This window comes from Mustela erminea, chromosome 21, assembly GCF_009829155.1.
Source record: "Mustela erminea isolate mMusErm1 chromosome 21, mMusErm1.Pri, whole genome shotgun sequence".
Taxonomy (NCBI): Eukaryota; Metazoa; Chordata; class Mammalia; order Carnivora; family Mustelidae; genus Mustela; species Mustela erminea.
The window spans coordinates 14957858-14971503 of record NC_045634.1 but is presented as its reverse complement, the minus strand read 5'-3'; the positions used below and the strand labels follow the sequence as shown (position 1 = coordinate 14971503).

The 13646-nt window shown below is 36.2% G+C and overlaps 1 long non-coding RNA gene across 3 annotated transcripts in view; it reads right to left on the bottom strand.

The window, feature by feature from the left end:
- LOC116581885 overlaps positions 1–13646 on the bottom strand; it is a 168125-nt gene that overhangs the window by 124281 nt on the left and 30198 nt on the right. The window contains exon 3 of one of the 3 annotated variants that reach the window (XR_004282287.1): positions 2215–2335. This is a non-coding gene — a long non-coding RNA (uncharacterized LOC116581885). Of the gene's footprint in view, positions 1–2214; positions 2336–5305; positions 5524–13646 lie in introns of those variants that run through there. The other 2 variants (XR_004282286.1, XR_004282288.1) reach the window with 2 other exon arrangements.

The following is a 13646-nucleotide window of genomic DNA, read 5'->3' as shown; positions in this document are numbered from 1 at the left end:
GCCAGAAGGCAAGGTGAAGTGATAGACTAGATCACAAGATTGATGTCCTGCTGGCCACGATGATTTAGGAATTGTCTAGGGATGTAATCTGTGTAGCTACAGTCTTAGATAAATGGGAGAAAACAGACAGATCCTAAAAAAGCACCATACAAAAGTAAAATGTGAGGACAAGCAGCCTATGATAGAGAAAGGGGAGTAACAAGAGAAGCAACGGTAGAAAAAAGACATGACAGTGTGGTATTATAGAAGCCAAAAGACAAGCTGCAATGAAGAATGGATAATAGTAACAATAAATGAATGAATAAAATATATTTTAAAAGAAAAAAATAGAAAAGAAAGTAAAATAAAATGAAATGGAAAAATATCTCTTATATATTGGTTTCTATTCCTAGAACGTGCTCTTTATACTTATAAAATGAGCATTCCCATTTTACCTTTGAAGAAACAGAAACAGGAAGAAAGATTAAATAAACAACCATACATAGATTATATGTGCTGGAGCCAGGATTGCAGTTCCAGCAGTCAGGCTCCAGAGGCCATGTTCTAAACCACTGATCTAGGCTGAGGATAGAACACATGCTACTGGTTTCAGAAAAATAGGTGTGTGCAAGCCAGACCACACTGGGCTCCTCCGGCACCAGCTGGGGAGGGAGTGGTGGCACTGCATACTGCTTTCTCAAGAAGTCTGTGGTAAGATGGGAAAAAGAGATGGTTCGAACAACTTTAGGATCTGAAATCCTGGACAAGCTTAATGACAACTTTAGGATCTGAAGTCCTGAACAAGCTTAATGACAAAGAGAAAAGAGCTAGTTGAGTGGGAAAATCTGAGATGCAAAAGAAGCATGAGATAATTAATGACACCAAGTTGCTAAGGTGCTGAAAGGGGAGAGATTGGAAGCCACTGATGGAAGTAGGTAAACAGAATTTTCACAGAAGAAAACATTTTAAAATGAAAAGAAAAGAAAAAGAATTTATAGAGGTTATCCTTTTGTCATCCTCAGTGCTTTTAAAGTAATGATTGATCTTCTGGATGGAATGGATGGATAGGTAGATAGAGAGAAAGGCAGACAGACAGACATAGATGTATAGAGAAATAGACACATGGCAAACAACCAAGGCCCTACACTATAGCAAGAATCAAGAAAATTCAAATTACTATGAAAGAACTTTAATTTCAGAAATTGTATGACAATTGCACAGTTATTAAGATAGTTGAGTTTAAATAGCTTCATTCTGCCTACTCAAACTTCAAATTTACAGTCTCTACAACTTGTTAAAAAGTGATTGTTTTCCAATCCAGTCGAGCTGCTTTCTAGGTTAAAAGACACCCAATAACTAATGACAATGATATATGCATTCATTCCTTTTGGATAAAATTATTTCCTTTCCCTACCACATAATTTAGTACTCTGAAAATGTAAATCCATCTTAGGTAATGGAATTTTAAACCAAACTTCTACTGGTACAACTTAATTATGTAATTTTCCCTGTAAAATATCCAAGTGAACCAAATGACATTTTATTTACTTTTTATGAACTTATTTTCCTTTCATGATACCTTTCCTTTATTCTATAAAACTACTATCCTAAAGCACTTTGAAATCCACGAAATAAAACTTTCATGTGGATCCCAAGTATAGTAAGATATTTTTCCTATTCTCTGTACTTGTGTCTACCCTTTTTTGACAAGCATACCATTGATCACCATCATGAGGTTTACAATTTCCTTCTTTTTCTAGAAAGCCATTATTTTCTACTTGGTTCACTCTTTACTGTAAATGTTCAAATAATAAAAGTGATTCTACAAAAAGTGTTTGCCTGGTAGAAACAAAGACATGGAAATAAAATGCTCTTTGCATTCACGGGTCATCCTTTTGTGTGAATGACAGTTATGGAAGTATTGGAAAAAATTCCATGCTCCATGCCACAATGCAATGCAAATGATTCCCTTTATGAAAGAAAGACTGTGTAATTTTCTTTATTTTCATGGTCACTGGCGCCATTAAATTGATAGTTAGACCTAAAAGACCACTGTTGTTTGAAAATAGAAGAGCCAAAATCCTTGTACATAGCCAGTGGTCAAAGTACCTTAGAAGACCAACCAAAACAAACCATTTTATACTGAGAAATGGCCACTGGTAGTGACTTCACTACACAATAATAAAAGAACAGATATTTGTAAGCATTGACTACAAAGGAGTACATTGCAGAAACCATTACCTTCCTCAGATGCATGCAGCTGGATCAATCCCGTTTGTTGTCTGAAGAAGCCAGTTCGGCTTCATTTACTCCATGACTGTTGATCTGGAATCCACAATTCCAGAGAATGTTGCCCCTGAAAAAACCCACATATTCACAATGCCAGACATGCAAAAAAATTAAGATTTGAAACCTGGCACTGGGGCTCAGACAACTCCAAAGTGGCACAAATAGGAAGCCCAGATGACGGCAAAATTAAAAGGGAAAGCCAATAATGCAAATCAAGACAATCCAGCAGGTGCCTGGGTGGCTCAGCAGCTGAGCACCCAACTCTTGATCTGAGATCAGGTCATGATCTCAGGGTCATGAGAATGAGCTCCACATCAGGCTCCGTGCTCAGCGGGGAGTCAGCGTCAGATTCTCTCTCCCTCTCCCTCTGCCCCTCCCCAACTTGCGCGCATGCACACACACGCACGCACACATGCACACACTATCTCTCTTTCTCTCTCAAATACATAATCTTAAAAAAAAGAAGAAGAAAGAAAAGCAATCCAGAAACATAGTGAACTTATAGAGAGCAGAACAGGACTAAAGAGGAAAACTGAGACCTGAATGATTCTCTGAACCTATGAGCAAGTGTGGAATAGATTCCTCCCTTGTAACTGGCTAAGAGCAGGGGCCTCCCTTGAAGGCTAAGGTGCTCACCTGAGAAAGACAACTGCTCACTGACAAAGAGGGAAAAAAAACAAACAAACAGAAGTATCAGAACCTTTCATGTCAAACAGTAAAACCAAACCATATGTGCAAGTGTCTGTGGCTTCAGTCTTTCTTCTGTCATCAGATTTAGGGGAGTCAAATAGTGGTATCATGAAATCCAGGGCAGAAGAACAAGACAGATGTAGTGACACTGACAATGCAACCATCTTTTATAAGATGAAAAACAAGCATTTTTCCCCTTGAATGCTTTGGGACGGATATATAAGATGATGTGTTTGTTCACTACCTTGCTTGCTTAGCATTCATGAAGAATTCAGGATGGACTGTTTTACAAGGTATAGAAGTGGTTAAGAAGATTGGATAAGGACAATTGAGTCATTTGGTAAATGGGTGCCATTGGGAGAAAATGTGGAGAGACAGGGCTATATTTTGAAGTAAATCTATAGAGTATAAAAGGTGAATGTGCAAGACACATCTTTGGTTTTGATTTATTGTTATGATTAATCATCTCCCTTTCTTTCTTCTTACCTCCCAGGTAGGAAGCTAGAGCCTCTATGTTACTGCATCTCTCTTCCCTCTCTTTCTGTGTGTGTGTACGCACATGTGGGATATGGGTGCATGTGTGGTGTTTCTTTTAGTTAATATCTTATTAACTGCCTTTTTAAATAAGTTTTTCTTTTCATACTACACCAAGGGGAGTTTTTTTAAAGACATATCTATTAAGTGGTTGGTTGGAGACAGAGTGGTATACTTTGCTTAAAATAGATGAACTGCCTTTGTTGCTATGGCCAAACATGTCTTGTTCATGTTCTGGATCCTATCTCCTTCATTTATTCAAGAATTTTGCTCACGCAGTCCTCCCATCTCTGTCCTGGACCACGCATTTTACTCTAATAGATCAGTCCTATAAACGTCTAAACATGCTATACTATCATCCATATTAAAACCTCTCCCTTGACAGGACAATCACCATTCCCCATTTCTTGTTCACTATTACAGCAGAATTCCTCGAAATAATTTCTCTCCTCACTGTCTTCACTTCCTTCTTTTCGTTCTCTCTTATATTCTTGCCAGTAATTCTTTCAGGCTACATTCCACTGAAACCACTTTTTTTTTTTTAAATGTTACTACTGACCTCCAGACTGCTAACTCCAATGATTCAGTTGAGGTCATCATCCTTTTAACCTCTGATCATTATATGAAATGATGGACCATTCCCTTCGCCTTGAAGTCCTAGCTTTCTTTCATCTGTGTGGTTTCATCTCTGAGCCAGGTATTCACTTTGATATATACTACTTATTACTCTAATCTGGCTATTTCTACTGTATGGCTAGATCCTTTTCGTTACTCCAATTTCTAGATGTAAAGAACCCAGGGCTCATAAATGACCTTCTTCTCTTTATCCTGCTGTGCTCCCCATACAGATGACTGTAATACTCTATAAGCCATCTGTCTGCTGTGACTCCTAACTTAATATCCACAGCTCAATATTCACCTGGTGAAATGTATCTGCCTCTTATAGCATGTCTACTTAGATATTTAATAATCATCTCAGGTTTAGCATGTTCAAAGTAGTCTGCTTTCCCAACACCCCTGTTCCTTCCCTGACTTTGCAACCCACTTCATTCCAGATCTTTTCCATTTTAGGAATTGTCAAAACAATTCATCCAGGATCTCAAGTCATAAATATCTCATACCTCACATCCTATCCTGTAATAAATACTATTGTTTCTTTCCTCAAAATACACTAGAACCACAACCAAATTTTGCCATCTCTATCGCCATCCCAATCCAAAGTCATGGAGATGTCCTGACTGAATTTCCCTTCAAAGAGTATCATGACTGATGGTCTCCAGCTGCCATACTTTTGTCTCTCCAAAGCCACCTTCTCCTTAGGCTCTTCCAGTGACCAGCTCAGTAGCAGGGGAAACAGGGTTATTCCCACGTGACATAGGATTTGTCTAAAATGCAGCTTCTACTAAGGGACTCGCATAGGACTACCCAGTACCTTCTCAGAGCCGTGCTGCAGTCTGATCTCTCCTCTCCTTTCAGGTCGATGGCATTAGCAACTGCTATCTGAAGCCTCTCACTGCCTACTTCTGCTCCCTCTTCCAATATACTTGCCAATTATTTACACACCTTGCAATATCTAATCCTGTTTGGCATTTGCTTCTCAGAAGATTTAAACCAAAACAAATATGTTTCATGGATACTTGATTCTGATTTCTCTCTGCTCCTATCCCTGGTCCCATTAGCTGCAAGAGGGGACTTTTTATGCCTAAGACACAATATGTCACTCCTTTTCTTAAAGTTCTCCCAAGGCCTCTCATTGCTTTTAGAACCAACTCTAAGCATGACTCCAAAACTTGAAAAATGTGGCATCTGGCTCTCTCTCCAAATTTCTCCTTTGTTCCTCTCCCCCTACTACATTATTCTGGATGTTACTTGAATTCACCTGGGAAAGACCCACTTCGGAATCTTTTCATACCTTTTTTTCATGCTGAGGTCAAGAATGTTCTTCTCCGGGATGTCCACATGCATAAACCTTGACTTCATTTGAATTCCTGTCCCCATAGTTTCTCCTCAGGAAGACCTTCCCTGACCTATCTAAAACAAGAAGTATTCTCCACAAATATAACTTCAAATATAAATTAAATTTATTTAAAGATCCAAATATATAAGCAGGTTTTTTTCTTTTTTCTTTTTTTCAAGATTTTATTTATTTGACAGAGACAGAGACAGCAAGAGAGGGAACTCAAGCAGGGGGAGTGGGAGAGGGAGAAGCAGGCTTCCTGCTGAGCAGATAGCCTGATGTGGGACTCGATCCCAGGACCCAGGGATCATGACCCGAGTTGAAGGTAGATGCTTAACAAGACTGAGCCACCTAGGCGCCCTATAAGCAGTTGTTCAAAGAATCTTTGAATAAACCACAGGTAAATGTAGATAAGGATGCAAAAAATATATAGGTCTTTTGATAATACAAAATGTTAAATGTAAACATTTTCTTCTGAGATTGAAGTTACACTTCCTGTTCTTCATATCATGAGAGGTTAGGTATTATTTCCACTAACCTATCAGCTATTTGTAAAATAAAATAAATGCATTGTGCAAATGGATGTAAATGAACTGTGACAATTGGTGTTTGTTTTATATTCTGAGTACATTTGCCATAGTTTGCATTTTAATAGCCTTGCCTGGTAGCTAGCTCTTTGAGAATATTGTTAGAGACCAATAATTCTTAGAAGAGCGCCTATTATGAAAATAGAGATTTGATAAAGTGTTTATTATTTTGGTGGCTAAGCTATAAGAACTCATGTCTAAAGCTGATTTAAGACTATTTCTTAAAATTGGTCGAAATGTGATTCTAATGCCTTCTGTTGTATTCATCTAATATTAATTATTTGGAATTTTAAAATCATATGAAAGTATTTTCTTGACATATATTATTAAGAGTCAAATTTCAATGGGCAGATTATCAAGAAAATATCCTAAGGCACTGAATTGTCTGAGGGATGAATCATTTTATAATCTAATATGTCCACAATAAATTCACACATATGGAAAACACACTCAAATATCAAAAAAGAAAAAGATTTACTAGAGTATTTTATGAATAAGGCTTCAAGTGATTTAATTTAATCTCTTTCTTGTATTTGAGCAAATTTGGATTTTGAGCTGTTCTTTTGCTTTATGAAACAGACTTTATTTCTCAAAAGTAATATAATATTAAAAGTGAAGACAGTTCAGAGATAATCTGACCAAATGACCTCAATTTAAAATGAGTAAACAAAGGCCTAGAGAAGTAGGTAGCTTTGTAAACCTACGGAGCTAACTGAAGTTAATCAAACAGCACTATTCGGAGGCTGAACTCCAGTGTAGTAACTCCAAGGTAATGTTGTTTTTAATACGCTACTTATTTTTATATATAACAGTTTCATGAAAGAATGATTTGCTCATTTTTTTTCCCTCCAGGTTTGTACAGAACAAATATCATACCAGACAAGGTGTCTGCCTCAAAGAACATGGGGTTTAATTAAAAAGATAAGATACATTTACTGAAACAACAAAGTAATGACATGTGATTATGTTAAAAAATTACAACATGTGGGTATATGATTACCAATTATGATATGACACTTGAAATAGAAAACACAATGCAATATCAACAGTAGTGAGAATAACTATTCAAAGACAAAGAAAAATTATTTTATCTTTGTAGGCCATCACAACAGGTATCTTAGTATAAAAGTTAAAGCTTTCTCTACTTAACATGCACTGCCTCTAGTATGGTGCCACAGTATTATTATAACCATAATTACATAAAATAAGAAAAGTATATTCTTTTCTTATCTTGCTATTTTTTCATACTCTATCTTGTTTTGAAATCACTAAAGTTATGAGGGGAAAACTAAAACAAGGTGCATTTGTACCATGAGGATGTTGAGACCTCTTTCATAAATAATGCAGTGTGACTGGGTAACACCTTCCAGAAGTAGATATAATGATTGAAAACTCTACCTAAAAAGATAATGATTTCTTTTAGAAATCACATGATTTTAATAGGCTTTCTCTAATTGCTTTAATGTTCCTTTTGATACCAATTAACTTTCTTAATGGGATAAAATAAATGTAGCCAAAAGAGAAAAAAAATGGCATTTTTACTTGGAACTGACAAAGCAGTCATTGAGGAAATCTCTTTCCATTGTATTTATTTGTTGTTGCTTCTATTGCTTTGATGATAATGATGATGGTGATGATATATTGTATAGATATAAAAGAGCAGTCTGTCTACATGTCGGATATAAAGAACAAAGCTGGAGGAATAACACTTTTGAACTTCAAACTAAATAACAAAGTTCCAGTAATCAAAAGAGTATGTACAGACATAAAAACAGATTCATAGACCAATGGAATATTTTGGAGGAGCCAGAAACAAGCCTATGCATGTACAGTCAACCAATCTTCAGCAAGGATGCCAAACAGACACAATGGCAGGACAGTCTCTTTAGTAAATGGCACTGGGGAAACTGCATTTCCACATGTAAAAATAAAATTTAACACTTACTTTACACCATACACAAAAATCAATTTAAAATGGATTGAAAACTGAAAGCAAAACCTGAAACTGAGAAAGTCCTAGAAGAAAACAGAGAAGAAAAGCTTCTACACATTGCTCTTGGCAATGATTTTTTGAATATGGCACCAAAATCACAGGCAACAAAAGCCAAGAATAACCAAGTGGAAGTACATCAAACTAAAAAATCTTTCTCATAGCAAAGGAAACAACAAAATGAAAGGCAGCCTACAGAATGAAAGAAAATATCTGCAAACTGTATCTCATTAGGAGTTAACATCCAAAATGGATAAGGAACTCATACAACTCAATAGAAAAAAAAATCCCAATAACTCAGTTAAAGACAGCCATAAGATCTGAATAGCTATTTCTCCAATAAAGATATATAGCTGGCCGATAGATATGAAAAGTTGTTCAGTGTCACCAACCATCAGGGAAATACAAAACTACAGTGAGATATCATTATGTTCTTGTTAGAATGGCTATTTTCAAAAAGATAAGTGTTGGTGAGAATCTCAAAAAATGATTACTCTTGTACATTATTGGTGGGATTGTAAATTCATGTATACTCACTATGAAAAACATTATGAAAGTTCCTCAAAAAATTAAAAATAGAAGTGGATCTAGCAATTCCACTTCTGGATGTATATATCCAAAGGAAATGATATTAGTATCTCACAGAGATATCTAACTTCCCATGTTCACTGCAACATTATTCACAATAGTCAAGGTATGGAAACAATCTAAGTGGCCATCAATGAATTAATGGATGAAGAAATTGTATATTGATATATAATGATAAAGAACTGTTATATTTATATATAATGTTATACTATATATAATTGGTATATATATAAATACTATACACATACATGGATATGAGTGTGTGTGTGCGTGTATACAGTTGACCCTTGAACAAGATGGGTTTGAACTGGGCATGTCCGTTTATATGCAGATTTTTTCAATAAATACTGTAAATTCTGTGAATAAATTTATAGCACTGTAAATATATTTTCTCTTCTTTATGATTTTCTTAACACTTTTTTATCTAGTTTACTTTATCATAAGAATATAATATATAACATATATACAAAATATGTGTTAGTAGACTGTTTATGTTATCAGTAAGGTCAACAGTATGTTATTAGTGGTTAAGTTTTTGAGGAGTCAAAAGTTATATGTGAATTTTCAACAGCACAGAGGTCAGTGCCCCTAACTCCTATATTGTTTAAGGTCAACCATATATACATATGTATGTGTGTGTATATATGTGTGTGTTTGTATATGTGTGTGTGTGTGTGTGTGTGTGCGTGTGTGTGTGTGTGTATGTAATATTATTCAGCCCAAAGAAAGAAATCCTGCCATTTGCAACAAAGTACATGAACTTGGAAGGCATTACCTAAGTTAAATAAGCCAGACACAGAAAGACAAGTACTACATAATACACTTACATGTGGAATCTAAAAAGTCAAAGTTAGAAAAATAGGTAGTAGAGTGGTGTTTGACAGTGTCTTGGGGGTGGGGGAAATGTGGAGAGGTTGGCCAAAGGGTATAAACATTCAGTTATAAGATGAATAAATTCTTAGAGATCTAATGTACTCATGGTAACTTTAGTTAATAATAATGTACTTTATACTTAAATTTGCTTAGAGAGTAGCTCTTAAGTGTTCTTATCACACAGACACAATGGTAATAATGTGAGATGATGGATATGTTAACAATATTGATTATGGTAATTATTACACAAGGTATACTTACATTAAAACACCACAGTGTATACCTTAAATATATACATTAATTTCATTTATCAATCATACCTCAATAAAGCTGGAAAAATCATTAAGGGGAAAACTTAAAGTGTCAAAAACTTCTAATGTTCTATAGTGATTTTTTAAAAAGTTAAAATATACTGAGTACATGATGATCATAAACTAATATGTACTCAGCAATGTGACTTCAAGATATTAAAATGTATATATATTGTACAAATTAATAGTGATAAGAAAATGATAATACCATGAGCAAAGACTGTCTTAAAGACTCTCTTAGAAATTAACAGATGGTGAGGGTTGCTGGGGGGAGGCGGGTTGGGAGAAGGGGGTGGGATTATGGACATTGGGGAGGGTGTGTGCTTTGGTGAGTGCTGTGAAGTGTGTAAACCTGGTGATTCACAGACCTGTACCCCTGGGGATAAAAATATATGTTTATAAAAAATTAAAAATTAAAAAAAAAAGAAATTAATAGATGGGGTGCCAGGGTGGCTCAGTCCGTTAAGCATCTGCTTTCTGCTCAGGTTAAGATCCCAGAGTACTTAGATGGAACCCTGCATCGGGCTCCCTGCTGGACAGGGAGTCTTCTTCTCCCTCTGTACTCTCCTCCTATGCTATCTCTCTCTCAAATAAGTAAATAAAATCTTAAAAAAAAATTAACAGATGCAGTAGGAAAAATAAGACATTAAATGAAGTGAATGACACCATTGTAACGGGATATTTAAATGTTCAGTCTCATTTTCCACTGAAGCACCAAGACAACAGCAGCAAGTTATTCCCTACAATCCAAAGACAGGTGCTAGACTACCCACAGAAGGCTTGAAGAACTTGTTGGCAACTTGTTTTACAGCCTTTTCTCAAACTTGAAGAAACATAAAAGATGAAGGGGGTATAAGTTGGAAATTAGAGTATTTCTCTGGAAAAGTTGTCAGAGTTGTTTTCCTCTCATTCTTAAGGGATTCAATAAGACCTGCTGTAGAATATGTGATGTGTCCCCAGTAGTTTATATAACACTGAGAACTGATACCATGTATTTAAAGAATTGCCTACAAGCAAGAGACTGAATACAGTGGCCTCTGGAAGGAAAACCTAGGGAGAAACTATGCTCTTCCTGAGTGTAGTTAAAGTCAATCCCCCAGTGCCTAGATATGGAACCTGCATAGATACAATAGCTTACGCAGTTAAAAAAAAAAAAATCTGCCCAACAGTGATGTAATGAGTAGTGGGTATTCTATAAGACAGAGGAATCACTGACCTCTATCTACCTCTGAACTTAATAACAGCATTATATGTTAACAAACTGAATTTAAATTTAAAAATAAAGATAAATATAAAATAACATAACACAATACAATACAAAAGTAAAAAAAAAAAAAAAGGAAAGAAATTTTACCCCAAAAGAGATTCTGTAAAACGAGGCATTCTCAGCAGAAAAACACTGGAGATGAACCTTTTGTTGCAGAAGCTGCAGTGCAGACATAAGCAAGCAGGAGAACAAGCAAGGTCTTAGTAGAGGGAGCAGTGGTCAGAGAGTCAAGCACGGAAGCATATGCATATAACCCATGAAAATAGCCCCAGGAGAGAGCTTTAAACCTATGCACAGCCAGAATTACCTTGCACCTGGTTACACAAATGCCAAGCAGTAAGACCTTCTGTGCTTTTCACCTCCCCTTTCTCCTCCCCATTCCTTCCAACTCTGATTTGTGAGCAGGTAAGAGGGTAGATGGGTTCATTGGGAAAACTGAGGAAAAAAAATATGCCCTTCCCAACCTACCATGGGCTTGAGGCCTGAAGCAGAATGAATGGTAGATATGGAAGAATTCGCAGTACTGATTTTTTTTTTTTAAAGATTGTATTTATTTATTTGACAGAGACAGACACAGTGAGAGCGGGAACACAAACAGGGGGAGTGGGAGAGGGAGAAGCAGGCTTCCCGCTGAGCAAAAGGAGCCCTATGTGGGGCTCCATGTGGAGCTCGATGCGGGGCTTGATCCAGGACCCTAAGATCATGACCTGGGCTGTAAGCAGACATTTCACAACTGAGCCACCCAGGCACCCCTCCAGTACTGATTTTTAAATGGGGCTAGATCCTGCAGGTACGGAAATGAGAATTTCTATCTCAAAGTAACTGGGAAATTTTTTGGTATCTATGAATAATCAGAAAAGTCATCTGAATGAAAATCCAAGGGACAGAAGAAAAATGGCTGACCAAAGAGGTTTAAAGAAATCATGGAGTGGACAGAAAGAATAAATTTGCTTTCTGGCTTCACCCTATACTCTTGCCTATTCACCGTTAATAATCACACAAGTACAAGCTGTGGTGTGTGTGTGTGCATATGCACACGTGCATACACACTTACGTGTGAGTATCCTCTGTGAAAATAAATTGATCTTCCTCTTTTTTTTTTTTTTTTTGTTCTTCCTCTTTTCTGGGACAATCCTAATCACATGTGTGCATGTGTGCACACACACACAAAACCATGTATTAGAAACACAAGAAAAATCACAATACCTAAAATGTAGAGTCATACAGATTAAGGAAGCCAAAACAGTAAAATTAAAAAGCCAAATCTATATATATACATTTTTAAATCACATAATCCCCCTGCCAAAAACCATAAAAGGGAAAGAAAACAATTAAAGAACTCTATTTGGGAATTCTCAAACATTCTTTTGAAAAAGCCTTAACTGGAAAATGTTTATAACCAATGGTCGTGCTGGTTCTAAATGTGAAATCCATCTTTATATCCACTGACAGATTCAGGCCAAATTTCATGAGGGGTTGGGTCCTGAAGTTCACAAAGCATTGCACTAAGACTTAGGCTGCTTAGAGTCTGAATCACTGGATGGAAGTCAAGGGTAGGAGTAGGGGAAGAGCTGGCCTTAATTGTCAGAGAAGTAGGATGGCCAAGGGAAAGGGTGGGTGGCTTTTATGACAGAGCTGAGAACCAGAAGTTGAACTGGGTTTTTCCAAGTGAGAAGTAATGGCTAGGTTTATGCTTTTGCCCTTCTGATCTCACTAAAGCTGCAGAGATCACTGATGGTCTAAGAGTCAAGAGCTTGACCTGGGAGGAATGCCTGGTGGGACAGAAGACATGCCTTGGTTAGTGGAGAAATTCTGTGTGCTAATATGTAAATATATTTTTATAGACTTGTCAGTGCTTTTCCCTTCTCATTTGTACTGTACTTTCCTTTTAATCAAATGCATTCTACAAGAACTGCTGATCCACTTCTTCCATGAAAAATGAAAGCTGCTTTATAATCAGCTGCATTTTGTATTCTAATTTATCCCAGAACCCGTAGATTATAGATATGGATACTTTGTCATCTGATCCAAAGTTTTCAGTTATGTTCACAGATACACTGTGATAAACCGAGTACCATCAACCTACATAGAAATTAAAAACTACTTTTTTTTAATGATCCAGATTTTCTTTAGATTTGATGAGTATCCCTAACTACCCTGACAAATACTCTTGAATCTGTTCCTCAAATTTAACACTACAGATTTTTTTATGTTAACTAAGGCATATGTGAAGCTTTTATGAGTTTAGACCAAAAAAAAAAAAAAGAAATAATGATAGATTACACAAAAGCAAGCAATCCTCAATCCATAATTAAGCTTTCATTAAAAGTGCTATTTGTGAAGGAGGCTATGTATATGTGGGGAAAGGGGTTTATGGGAATTCTATGTATTTCCTACTTAAATTTTCTGTTTCCCTAAAAATGCTCTAAAATAAAACATCTATCAAAAGCACATTAAAAAACGTGACTGACATTTAAAATCACACCTCATGTCAGATAATTGAGCATATTTTCTAATTGTTGGATGGCCATTATTATTCATTGATTACCTGGGAAAGAAACACTAGTATGTATATTTAAAT